General features: G+C 44.2%; 1 long non-coding RNA gene and 1 pseudogene across 2 annotated transcripts in view; both read left to right on the top strand.

Annotated features, from left to right (window-relative positions):
* LOC111813314 overlaps positions 1-189 on the top strand; it is a 4,937-nt gene extending 4,748 nt beyond the window's left edge. For both annotated transcript variants that reach the window (XR_002818613.1, XR_002818612.1), the window contains exon 3: positions 25-189. This is a non-coding gene — a long non-coding RNA (uncharacterized LOC111813314). The remainder of the gene's footprint in view (positions 1-24) is intronic.
* A 1,697-nt stretch (positions 190-1,886) lies between these two features.
* LOC101560924 lies at positions 1,887-6,009 on the top strand (annotated as a pseudogene).
* The last annotated feature ends 7,486 nt before the right edge of the window (positions 6,010-13,495 follow it).

Consider the following 13,495-nt stretch of genomic DNA (forward strand, 5'->3'; position numbering starts at 1 on the left):
TCTCTGTCTCTCTCTCTCTCATAGTTTCTAGCCTGAGCAACCACAATAATGGGGCGTATGGATACAGATGTGGCATTTTGAACTCTCTAAATTTAAACCATCTGGGCTTGTGACAGAGCAAGCTCATGAAAGAAAGAGTATAGGAGAAGAGACCCAAGGACTAAGCCCTCCTCATTTGTGCTAAAGGGACAGGGAGGGGCTGGGGAGATGGCTCAGTTGAATAAGTGCTTCTCTGCCGAGCACAAGGGCCTGAGTTCAATCCCCGGCTCCACCAAAAAAAAAAAGGGACAGGGAACTAGGGAGTGAATATGTTCAAGTAACACTATCTGCTCTAATAAACAAGGCCAAGAATGAATAAAAGTTCAACATCAGTGGTTAATTTCTCATGGGAATAAAGTTCAAAATGGGTGTTTCTGATTGGTGAGCGGCTTTCCTTCCATTTCTTTCACTTCTGCATCTTCAACCTATGATTTCCAAGGTCACAAGGAGAAAGAAGAAGGGAGAAGCGGGGTAACACGCGGTTTAGGAAGTACCTGGATGTGGCGCCAGAGGCCTTCTGAGCTGAAGAGAGATTCCCAGATTCCCTGAAAATGTGGATAAAAAGCAGGTCTTGTAATGGCAACCTGGGTTTCATCACAGGAGTATCCAGACAAGGCGACTAAGCTGATTGGCTAGGAAGGTGTCAGTCCATTTAGGGGGTGTGACATCCAGGAGGACAAGTAAAGAGAAGACGTCACAAGAAGGGGAATGGTCAGCTCTGTGCCATGCAGCCCCACCATCAGGGAAGAGGAGAACCGAGCTCCAGATTCCCCTTAACCAGTGTCCATGGTGACTTTGACAGGACAGCACTGGCACAGTGCCAGGGAAAAGGACTCGGGATGAATCCAAGTGAGAAACAAAGAAACTAAATTAGAGTGGGCACGGATAACTTCGTGGAATCTGCTGACTATAGATCAACACAGACTCGTCCATTGCCTTCCTGGTTACGACTGTGGCAAGAAGCAGAACCTAGCAGAACCTACCTCGGGTGGCTCAGGTGAAGAAAGCTTTCCTGAGAGGTGTGGGCTGCACCGCAGTATTAAACAACAAATGCTGATGTGCCCAGACACTAGCTGCTGGTAATGGTAGCGCCATTAGTAATGGTGGAACACCGTTACTCCTTCCTTTAAGCCAAAGAGACAAGGAGAGCAAAATGAAATTATTGAACATGGTAAAAGGTGAAAGAGTAGAAAAGAGTCACCCAGTGGGAGGTGCAGCCATAGAGAGAAGCAGCTATTGCCTGACATAGAAGGTGGAAAGACGGGCGAAGCCAGGCAGCCTTTGTTCCTCTTCCTCTTATCTCCAAACAGTAAACAAATCCAGTCAGGAACTCATGAGAAGTTGGAAAGAGCCATCTTCCTGGGTGACAGAGAAATGGAAAATAGGTCAGTACGTGCAGAGAGGGAGCGACAAGCTGACGGGGTGGCTTGACATGCATTTTGGAAGTGGAAGGATTTCTGTTGCAGCTTGTAAAGCGCATCTTTTGCTTGACTGCTCAGGAGACAGTTACCATAGCTTCCCTCTTGACTACTACTTGACATAAAGATATGTAATTATCCCAACAGCACTGGCTGCATTCTGTGTGGAGCAGCGTGCTTGTGGAGCTCAGCACAAGGTATGAATCAGAGTTCTTCATAATCAACAAAACAGCTATGTTACCCTACATTGTGCAGGGAGAGTTAAGAGGATTTGACAATAGATGATGTGATAGATAAGTAGATAGATAATAAGTAGATAGATAGATAGACAGATAGATAGATGATAGATAGATTCTATTAGGATAGTTGGTTCACACAATTATAGAGTTTGTCTAAATCAGGCGGCCTCAGAACCAAGATGTCTATACCATGACTCTCAACGGGGGACTGGAGGTACAAGAAATGAGGGGTCTGACTGTGGCACAAGTCCTGGAGTTTCCGAAAGCTGGATGCTAAGGAGTTCTCAGGCCCTCGAACATGAGAGGAAGGGTGTGCCAGCTCCAGGAGCAGGAGAGGATTCACCTTCCCTCAGCCTTTGGGTTCGCCTGGGCCCAGAACTGAACGGGTGGTGTCTGCCCAAAGCGAGGCTGCAGCTCCCCTTGGGGTCTGTCACCCACACACCTATCTCCTCAAGAAAGAGGAGCGATCATGCTTCATTGGCTGACTAGGTTTCCCTTCATCCAGTGAAGTCAACACCTAAAATAAACCATCTCAATCTTCTGTTTATCTAAAATGGGAAACAAATATTTATTCATCCTCTGAAAACCGATTAATGATAGCAACTATGCCACAAGAAAGAACATTAAGCCCCACAACACTTTAGGGTAGCAATCTGTGTGTATAGTTAATATCAAGGGGGTTTACTCACTGCTCAGAGCTATTTGTATTTCACTAAGAAGGAAGTGATAAATTTGTGCTGGTAATCTGCATGCAAAACGTAGTGTGATTGTAAAGACGGATGATACAATTAGATCACACACACACACACACACACACACACACACACGTAAGTACACATGGACCCTTCACAGAAGGAGATTACCAAGGGAGTCCAGAGTGTACCAGGGTCAGTCCTCCACCCTTCCCCAGCTCCTCCTCTTCTATTTTGCGCAACACACGCACCTCCAGAAATCATCTCCCTTTTGTGAGACCGATGAAGCTTCCTACAATATTCGCATTTCCAGGAGTATCCCATGCACAGCACACTTGAGGTTTCCTCTATAACTTTCCTAATCATCCTCACCCAACACAATTAGCCTTATCTAAATTAGTTATCAGTTTACCAAATTGTCTACTCCTTTAAAGAAAAAAATCATACTGCAAAATTATAGGTATAGCCATAGACAGACCCAATATTACGTGCTTGCAGACATTTGGAGAGAGATAATGTTCTTAATCCTAATTAGAATTCTTTCCCTTTCCTATATGAACTTCTCAGAATCAAGGGTGACCTTATTTTCATTTGGGTGGAGGCGTGGTAAATCAACTGACTTTCCTTTGTCTTTTAATGCATCGTCTCCTATTCAAATGTGTTTATTTAATGCAGAAAGATAACACAAGTTATTATTGTATCCATTTGGAATAGATTGCCCTCTGTTTCTCTTTTTCTGCAGTTGGATCTTTAGTACATGTTAACAGTTGTTGGAGTCAAGAGTCCAAACTCAGCAGTGTAGCATTTTTCTTAGAGGATCTTGCAAAGATCAGAGAACTCCTGGGCACCCATGGGAATCTGCTCTGCCTTTCTTCCATGGCACTGGGGTTCAAGTGGCACCTGTGAACACCCACCTACAGACTACAGTGCCAACTTCCTTTGCATGCAGATATGTCAAGGGGACTGACTAGGTTCTCACCAAAGGGATAACACTTCCAGGAACCACCAAAAAGTAAGACGTCTGCTTGCTTCAGTGTACTCTCTCTCTCATGCGCACAAGCCAAGCACAGGGGAGCCCATGAGCAGACAGGATGGGGTAGACCAAGATGGGCTCCACGGGACCACGTGGAACAAAGCCATCCCAACACCCCGGAATGTTCACCCAGATCTCCCTTCTACAGGCCATCCCGTCAAAGGTGGTTTCATTGTTAAATTATTTTTTACCCTTATACAGTTGTTAAATGGGCTGAAGTTTTCAAATACATAGAAAAAAATGAGATTAGGTCAAAGTAAAACTGTTTTTAACCAATGATCTCTCTTTCCCTTAAATTGTTGTTTCAGTAAGCAGAATACGAACTTATCCAGAATATCCTCCTTCATAACCTTGATGATGATGTCTAATTTATTTTTCTTACTCTCAACTTTCCAGCATCGAGTTTTCCCCCAGTTTGTTTATTCAAACTGCAAATTGAGTAAAATACAATAAAGTAATTATTTCTTTATTTTATTTTATTTTATTTTATATTTTAGAGAAGGGCCTACAGGGTGTTAAGGGTCTCACTAGTAGATCAGACTCAGTGATCCACCTGTTTACAGCCTCCCAAGAGCTGGGATTACAGGCACGCGCCACCACGCCCAGTCTCAATTGCCATCTCAGCGTGCCCGGGGGTCCGAGCTAGCAAGGCAGGCTCGGGGCTCACTTGCAGGCACTTTAATCTGCTGAGCTATTTGGGAGGCCCTAAAGTAATTATTTCTAAGTAACCTTGTAACTATTGGCTAAGCTGAAATAGGATCAAATACCAGGGACAGTATTTTGTGTTTTAGAATGCACTTTTTGGCAGTGTGGCTGGAACTGCTGCTGAACAGCCCGTGGTTTGGTTGTGAGTGAAGGGAACAAGGGTGCCCAGTAGTGACTGGGCCAGGAACACGGATGTGGGTGAACTTCTAAGCTGTCAGCCAGACCTGGGCACAAAGTGACCCAAGAGGAGGAGGAAGAGGAACAGAAAACATATCGGAAACAAGCTGGTCCTCAGAACAGGGCTGCTACTAGGAAGAAGTGACTGTGGCTGAAGAAGCAGATGACGACCAAAAAAGGCTGCTCCAGATTATTGCCAGAGAAGGCAAAAAGGAACAGGAAGAGGAAGAGGAAGAGGAAGATGAGGAACCATTGGATGAAATCTCAGTGAAGAAAATGATCCTCACATTTGAAAAGAGGTCATACAAAAATCAAGAGTGCAAATCAAATTCCCAGACAACCCAGAGAAGTTCATAGAATCTGAGCTGGACCTAAATGACATCATTCAGGAGATGCAACATGGTGGCCGCTATGCCAGACCTGTACCGCCTTCTGCTGAGCTGAACACCGTGCCGTCTTCTCTGGCTGCTGGGACACAATAACACAGATGTGTCCATGGCTGTGGTTGACTTACTTCAGCAGTTAACAGATATAGACACCCTCCATGAGAGCGAAGAGGGAGCAGAAGATCTCACCAACGCTCTGGTGGACGGACAGCTGGTAGCACTGCTGGAGCAGAACCTGGCGCGCCTGGATGAGTCTGCGAGAGGAGGCGGATGGTGTCCACAACACTCTGGCTATCGTAGAAAACATGGCTGAGTTTCGGCCTGAGACGTGTACGGAGGCTGCCCAGCAGGGACTCCTGCAGTGGCTGCTGAAGAGGCTGAAGACAAAGATGCCTTTTGATGCCAAAAGACTGCATTGCAGTGAAGTGCCGGCCATCCTCCTCCAGGACAACAATGATGGAAACCGGGAATTGCTTGGGGAGCTGGATGGGATCGGTGCGCTTCTTCAGCAGGTGTCCGTGTCTAAAAGGCACAACCCTAGCAAGCTGAGAACAGGAGATGATGGAGAATTTGTCTGATCCACTGTTCGTGCCTGATGCTCAGTTCCAATTGTGAGTGCTTCCTAAAGGGCGAGGGCCTTCAACTGATGAATCCCACGCTCAGGGAAAGATTTCCCGGAGCAGTGCCCTGAAAGTGTTGGACCATGCCGTGGTTGGACCAGAGGGCACAGACAGTTGCCATAAGCTCGCTGACATTCTCGGCTTCCGAACCATCTTTCCTCTCTGTATGAAACCTCCTAGGAAGATCAAGAAAGTGGGAACTACTGAGAAGGAGCGTGAAGAGCTTGTCTGTTCAGTCCTGGCTTCCCTCCTGTGCAACCCGAGAGGGCAGCAGTGAATCTGGCTTCTGAATAAGTTCACTGAAAATGGCAGTGAGAAGGTTGACAGATTCATGGAGCTGCATTTTAAATATCTGGGTGCAATGCAGGTGGCCGACAAGAAGACCGAAGGGGAAAAACGTGACATAGTCCGGCGTGGTGAGATCATAGACAACGACCTGGAGGGTGAGTTCTACCCCTGGCACCTAGATACAGGGCTCTTTGTTCTCCAGCACATCTGCTACATCACAGAGGAGATCTGCAAGGCCAACGTCCCCCGGATTCGCCAGAGAGTTCACCAGATCCTAAACATGTGCGGAAACTCCATCAAAATTGGCAGGCATATCATCAAGGAGTACGCAGAGAGTAAAGGGGACGGGCAGAGACCAGAGTTCCGTGAGACGGAGCAGAAGCACATCCTGGGCCTGCGGGAGAACTTCTAAGGGCCCTCGACCCTGCATCGGGCTCTACCAGCCTCCCTCCCACAAACTGTTTTCATGTAGCTCTGTATGGCTCCAGATAAATTAAAGCCAGTTTTTGTAACCCCCCAAAATAAAAATGAATAAAAAAAAGAAAAGAAAATGCACTTTTTTACTAGTGACTTCAAATTCAGATTTAAGTGGCACTAGAGTCATCAAAAACAGAAAGAAAAAAATGAAACAAATGAACACACAAGCGCGTGCTTGCACGCAGAAGCTCACGGTCCTCTTTGATTTTCCAGTGGCTGCCTCTGGGTTTTCATTAGTTTGGTTACTACAGTGAACCAGAGTGTTTGTTGATAGCCTGCCCTTCAAAACAAGAAAACCTATTTTCCAAAGAAGTTGATTCCTAAAAACATTGTAATATATACAAATGCATGTGCTTCTCTGCATGTGTTTACGAGAGTGCATTCCTGTTGATACGAAAAGGGCTTGTGATGTGGCATGTGTGACAGTGACGCATTTTAAAAATGCAATAGATGCACTTTCATCTTCCTAAATATCTCAGTGACTTGATAAAAGTACACTTTAATTGTCCCCTTTCTTTCAGACGTGGGGCCATGCCTGCACAGAGACGCCCAGACACACACCGATGGCACACCAGCAGGAGCTCGGCAGACACTGCCAAGGGCTACCAGGGGCCTCAGCCCTGCAGGTCCCCAGGGCAATTCCCTGCTTTAGGGTCTTGCTAAAGCAGGGACTTATAAAAAGTATGAAGTTACAACTTTTCCTTTTTGTGGTTCCGTGGATTGAAAGATATGTGGTATAGGATTTTCATACTGCATTATATCCCTAGCATTTTTTGTTTGTTTTGTCTTGTTTTTTGAGACAGTCTCAGTACATTACCTAGGCTGTGCTCAAACTTGTGATCCTCCTACCCCTGCTCCCCAGAGTATGTGCTGCCATATCCACCTATCAATTCTCTATAGATGATGTTTTTATGACACCCAAGCCAAGAAGCTAAATCCCAGACATGTGGCCCTTGTAACCTAACACTTACATTTTCTGCAGCTGCTAGGCCCAAGGACTCAGCTGCCAAAGGCACTGGAGCAAGGTCAGGAGCCCGTGGGCACCACAGAGCAGCTCGGGCCCGCGGGCCCTCTACTGGACACACCCCTCCTCCAAGGTCCCTGTTGCTACTTCCCCTACCTCCCAGCAGGTTCTACACCTCTTCTAAGCGCTTAGACCTCTTGCAACCTGTCCTGCTCTGGTGATTCATCTGTCTCACTGCCTGCCTGGAGACATTACCAGCCCTCTGGCTGGATGGCTCACAGATGCCCCAGAAACCCAGAGATGAGAGTATACTTCCAAACGCATCCCTGGATTGTACCACCCGCCCCTGTGTCCACTTTAGTCAATAGCAGTTACCCTATTCTTGCAAGTCAGACAACCAAGGAGGCCTTATTCCCTCTCCATTGCCCTTGAGGGAACCCAGAGCTTCCAGTCCCTCCAAGTCCTCACTGTGTTCAGGGTGCACACGCCTTCCTACACTCAGCACTGCTCTGCTTCCTGCCCAGTCTTGCTCTAGGTAGTTGTGTCCCAGAGCCTACCTAATGGAGACACCACCCACGTCCTGCACCTGTGGAAGTCGCTCAAGTCTCCTCTTTTCTGTCCTGCATGGATCACCCTAGGCAGAGCTGGCAACAGACTCCCTGGAGCCACAGCTGTCTTCTGCACTTTTTTCAAATCTTATTTCACTGTAGAGAAATTATTTATACATGTTTTACTGTTTCTCTTAACTGTGAATTCTTTGAAGATTGAGATTATTGTTTAAGTACGTCTGGTCTATTCCAGAACTGAGTGCCTAGCAGGGTGAGTCAATGTTGAAGGAATGAATAAATATGTTTTTTTTAATGTATTTGGTTGTTGCAAGGTCTCACCACGCAACTCATTCTCATAGTGATACTCCAACTTTCAGCCTCCCCAGCGCTGGGATTACAGGCACACACCATTATGCTTGAACTCTGGCCAGCTCAGCCCACGCTGAGGGTGAGTCTGGTATGGCATGTGGTACTAGGGATTGAACCGAAGTCCCTGCACTTGCCTAAGCTTGCCTAAGCATGCGCTTTAGTCCGCTGAGCTACCTCGCTGGCCCCAACATGTTTGTTGAAGAAGAGGAGGAGGTTTCGGTGGCTATTAGACCAAGAAATTCTGCAAAAGAATTTTTCTTTCTGAGTTCTACTTAGAAAAACTCTTAGTGTTCTTAGAAGAATCAGAATGAGCATGCTAGATCAAACAAAACTACATTTTTACAAGTATTTTGGGGCTTAGATGAGCACTAAAGTTAGACTGAGGAAGAGAGAATGTTAATAACAACATTTTTCACGCTCTTTCCCTGCATGTGTTCGTATGTCATTCTTCCTCAAGATGTAATTATGACATTAATCCAGGCCAGTGCAGGCATCTGAATGCTTTGAGTGCAGAAATGTAAGTGAAAGCTGGCTTGGGATTTGAGTTGTTCTTCAGGCTTCTAAGACGTTACTCTACAAAAGTTTGCTCTAGGAATTGCACGGAGCAGTTCTGATGGCTTTGCAGATAAAAGGTTGATAGACATCAGTAAGAGCCCCGACTCGAGAAGAAAGAACAGGGATTTTTGCTAATCTTGATATAAAAATCTCTTTGAGGGTCATATAAAAAGTAAATTGAGTATCATTTTAGAAGTGCAAGATACTATTATGTTTCTGTCACTAACATTCTTATCTAGTATGTCATCAGATGAAAGAAAAATTAAGATGTTTGTGAATAAGAAAACGTGTACATGGACTTACCTGCTGTCTGTGTCTCTTGAACAGTTTTCTTAAGCTACTGTATGCATGATTTGATCTTAAAAGAGCTACTTTTGGCTGTGAGAGATAAGTTAAGAACATGAACATGTGTCATTCTACACTGACTAAAATGCATGTTTCTACCAACCAACAATCTCTGGTACCTAGCAAATGATTAATAAGAAAGAACAATCCTGGGCAATACAGTAAATAAAAAAATTTTTTTAGAATCTTCACAATTAGACTCCCCCCACACACAAATGTCTTCAGACTTCTTTCCTCACTGCCCCATCTCCCACCTACGAGAAAAAGGTTTTCATTTCAAGGCCAATTGCCATAATGCCTGGAGGACAAGACATCTGCCGCACGTGTATAAAGTGTAGTCTGATCCAGTGAATTACTAAAACTGTCAGTCAGTGCATACAACACAGAATGAAGGGCTTAATGTGTTACAAGAGAAACTCACACAAGATGTATTTATTTTGAATGAATCTTTTATAGGCAAACTAATCATTGGTGAAACATGTTTAAACTTTTTACAAAATGAAGAATGGAGCTTTTGAAGTAAATGTTACTTCAAATGACTAGATTCTCATTTGAATAATCTATATTACTTCGCATTTGGGTCCCATACAACAACATGATACACTGACCATTTTCTTTGTTAAACATTTTGGATGTGATAAACTAATTTGAATACTCTTTATGCTTAATGCATTTTAAAATGTTTTTTAAATTTACATTTTTACATTTAGAAACAAAAACTTTGTGTTTACGGACCCAAAGAGTAGGATGGAAAAGGGTTTTGCTGATGAGTCTCATTATTGAGATCTTGAAGAAAAGACACAGCTGGAAGAAAGGGACGTGGGGCCGAGAGGCTCGGGCCAGCCACGGGAGCCCTCGGAGCTCGCTTGGCCGGTGGAGCTGCAGGGCAGTCTCTGCAGTGGTTCCTCACCAGATGTCCTGTGGCATTGGCCTCTGGTTTGATTTTCACGGTGTGCTACACGTTAACAGTATGTAGGGTGTCAGGCCAAGGGCAGGTAGGCCCAGTAGAAGAATCAGACGCCTGAGGATTGGTCACTTCGCTTGTACTTACCGTAGTCTGAGCCACTGTCCACATCCCGGGCTCCCACGCCCTGGAGCTGAGTGGAATCATGGAGGGCATTAGACTGACAAACATCTACCATCTCCCTGAGATACTTAATAACTTGCATGTGACCAGAAAAACTATGTTTTTTGTAAGTTTCTTCACATGATCTAGATAATCCTCCATGTTTAAAATCATTGGTCAAGAGGACTAACCCCTTCCTCTGTGTTTAAAGTTACTAGATTATATTTTTATTACGAGCATCTTACCAACCCTTGCATTGTTAGTGTTCTATTATTAGCTAAGTGAGCTAAAAGAGAGAGTGACCCGAAAGTGTTTGGCATGATGTCAAGTGTTGACCTTTCTGGGCCAGCCTAGTAATGGTACAGTGTTCTAGAACACAGGAGACACAGGGTGTGCTAGGAAGCCACAACCCTGGGCTGCTGGGGTCATCACTTCAGAAGGGAAGTGTCCTCCAAGGGTCCTGTTTGTGTCTGTTCACAGAGCGAGAGGAGGACAGGTTCTGAATGTGTTCCCAGACAGAATTCATATCCCTTAAATACGATGGTAGCATCTAGCTAAAAATATGCCTAAGCCAAAAGCAGCAGGCCAAGTCCTCTCAGTCACGTTGTTTTATGAAGACCTTGATAACTGCAACAGGTTCAAGATTTACAGTCTTCCACAAGGACAGGCACCACAAAAAGATGTAGTGCCCTACACACATGGCGTGGAACAGTGTTAAGAGTGATACAGCCAAGAGAGAAACAGACTTGAAGGCCAAGTTACAGGTCCTGACTATGGGATACTCTGCCAAGCACTTCAAGGTAAAAATTCTGGTTCCAGTGTTTCCCTGGAGCTGTGTGAAATGTGACCATTTGTGCTGATTTGAAGGTAGATTGTGTTTCTGATAGACACCCTCACCCCACCTTAGGAAGCAAGTCCAGGATTGCAGCAGTAGCTCAAGGGGGAGCGTTTATCGTAGGCTGCTGGGGAGTGATTGTTGGGCTTCCAGGTCACAGAGACAGAGTAATCAGATGTCCGCTGTATTCTGGGTTGCTTCTCCACTGGCTCGGTTAATAAGCCTGATGGTGGAAGCTGGTACACATAATCCTCTCCTCCAGGCATTATTTTCCAACTGTTGGATAATGTTCAAGTTTTTCAACCCAATTTAAACCAGGAATATGACAGGACTTTACAAATAAAACTTTTAACAAAGAGAAAGCCATTTCAACCGGACACAATGAAGTTTATTCAGACCAGTAAGCAGTTTAACAGGTGTCAGTTCGATAGTTTGCAGTGGAATGTGCTAAGATCAGCTTTAGCAGAGCCCTTTATTTCGTGAAGTGCTCCAGCGCAATTACACCAGCCTTCCTGGGCAGCCTGACAAGGTGCTCAGCGCCTAACTGAGCCACAGTCAATGCCGAAGGCAACAAAGGGAAGTCCAAGAACCAACTCAAAGGTGATGTGCTTCATTCTAAAATTTCCCCCATTCCAAGCATAGAGATCATGGTAATACTGGTTTGTTTTTCTTTCTTTTTTTAAAAACAAAAGTAATGATGAAAGGAGAAACAGACTTGAAAGCCAAGTTACAGGTCCTGACTATGTGATACTCTGCCAAGCACTTCAAGGTAAAAATTCTGGTTCCAGTGTTTCCCTTCTGGAAGTGAAATCACTTTTCACTTAGCGTTGATCCCTAATTTCAGTTTTCTTTCTAAGAAAACCAAACCAAACCCTGGAGTACTTTCCCAGTTGGCCTCATGTGACAATAAACACCAACATTCAAGTAGCCAGAAGGTGGCAGAGGAACTTCTGCCTAGGGAAAGCCCCTGATGTTCTCGCCCCCCAGGAACCCCAAAGAAGACTCTGTGAGTGTGGAAGTGTACACCCTGGTGCCGCCTTGAGCTGAGCTGGGCTGCCTTGCTTAGGTGGGCCACACTGCATGCCGGGTTCTAAGCTGGAACCAAAGCAGTCAGCTACCCAGAGTCACGTGGCCACTGACACGAGCATCACAAACCCTCTGATCCTGTCACAGGGACCCATTTTTCTTCCCATCTGTGCAAAGTCCTGCGGAGAAACACTTCTAGAAGTGGGGCATTGTCCTCGTGGCGCTGCACTTTTAAGATCGGATTGACTAACCAAGTCCTACCGTGTCATAAACAACCAGCTACAACCAAGTAGCCCATTATCTACTTTGCCAAAATTTTGATGGTTAAGTAACAAAACTTAGGGTTTGTTAGCAAGTTCAAACAGCATTGTCAATTTCTAAAGCCGTCAAGAAGTTTCCATTAAATTATTCTCAAACTAAACTTGAAGAAAACATTCCATTCAGAATTGCTAAACTGAGTTAAAAAAAAAAAAAAAAGATTTCTATAAAGAACAGCTTACCATGTTTTAAATATTCTTTCTGCAGGGTATCATAGAGTGATACTTCCAAAGCCCAGCTATTTTATCCACCATATGGTAATTAATAACAACGGGGTGTCAAGGCTTCTCTTTTTAAATTCTAGTCAATTCTACCTTTTCCCAAAGATTTTTTTTCTATCTTGAGAAAATGGTTTATAGAAAGAAAGAATAACTTCTGGAAGGGAAAAGGGCAAAAGAAGTCTTTCTTATGAAATTAAATCTTCTTTAGCAGAGATAGGCGTGTTCTTAACATAGTCACAGAAGTACCCCCTCCAGTTATGTTGCAAAAGCATGAAAATAATAATTGTGGCTAAGTGCACTACATTGACAGTCAATATTGTGTTTTCCAAGCTTGTGCTCATTATTCTTTATAGTATTCATGCGTTCTGCGAAAGATCAAAAGATTTACATATCACATGGAGTGCTTTAGGGAATAACTTGCCGAGTACGTCAACTGCGCAACGTCCTGCAGCCGCTCAAACGCAGACTTCACTTCTCTCTTCTTTGTGATAAAGAAATAACAAGATAGAGTCAGATTTTTTTTCTTAATATAATAAAATGTCTATTTTTAAATATAAGATGAAGGTTTGATATTTTTATCTACAATTCCAAACACACTCTTTTGGTCCAAAATAATAAATTAGACCTTTCCTTTAATATGTGTATTTTAAAAGAAAACCTATACAATTTAACTCCCACAGACTCTCAAACAATCCAATACGTAACTGTCATGCTGCGACTGTCATTGGAGTTATTAAATAATGGACCTCATGCACCTGCCTGAAGATATTGACAGTGTAGGCTTTTGGTACTCTGAAAAGGGGACTCCATGACGTTCATTCTACCAGGCTTTAGATAAGATGTATGTGAAAAGATAACAACGGTCATTTTCTCAGTTCATACAGATAATAACGCATACTGGAGAATATATTTTTAAGAGAAAGGAATCTGGCTGTGTCGGAACTTCCTTTACCTAAGATGACCAAATAGGTTGCACGATTTGCATCACACTTTGTTCGCAGGTTAACCTCTTCGACTCAGAGGAACACATTAACAGGTAGTTACTGACTTGGACAAAACCAGCTGGACAATGCTGTTCCTCAAGCATTTGCTTTGAAGAAAAGCATGGATATGTTCTAAAAGCAGTCACGGCAATGTGACACAGGAAGACAGGTCCTCCAATACTCTCAAGAGA

Source organism: Octodon degus, unplaced genomic scaffold (genome assembly GCF_000260255.1).
Source record: "Octodon degus isolate 3935 unplaced genomic scaffold, OctDeg1.0 scaffold00007, whole genome shotgun sequence".
NCBI classification, from domain to species: Eukaryota; Metazoa; Chordata; class Mammalia; order Rodentia; family Octodontidae; genus Octodon; species Octodon degus.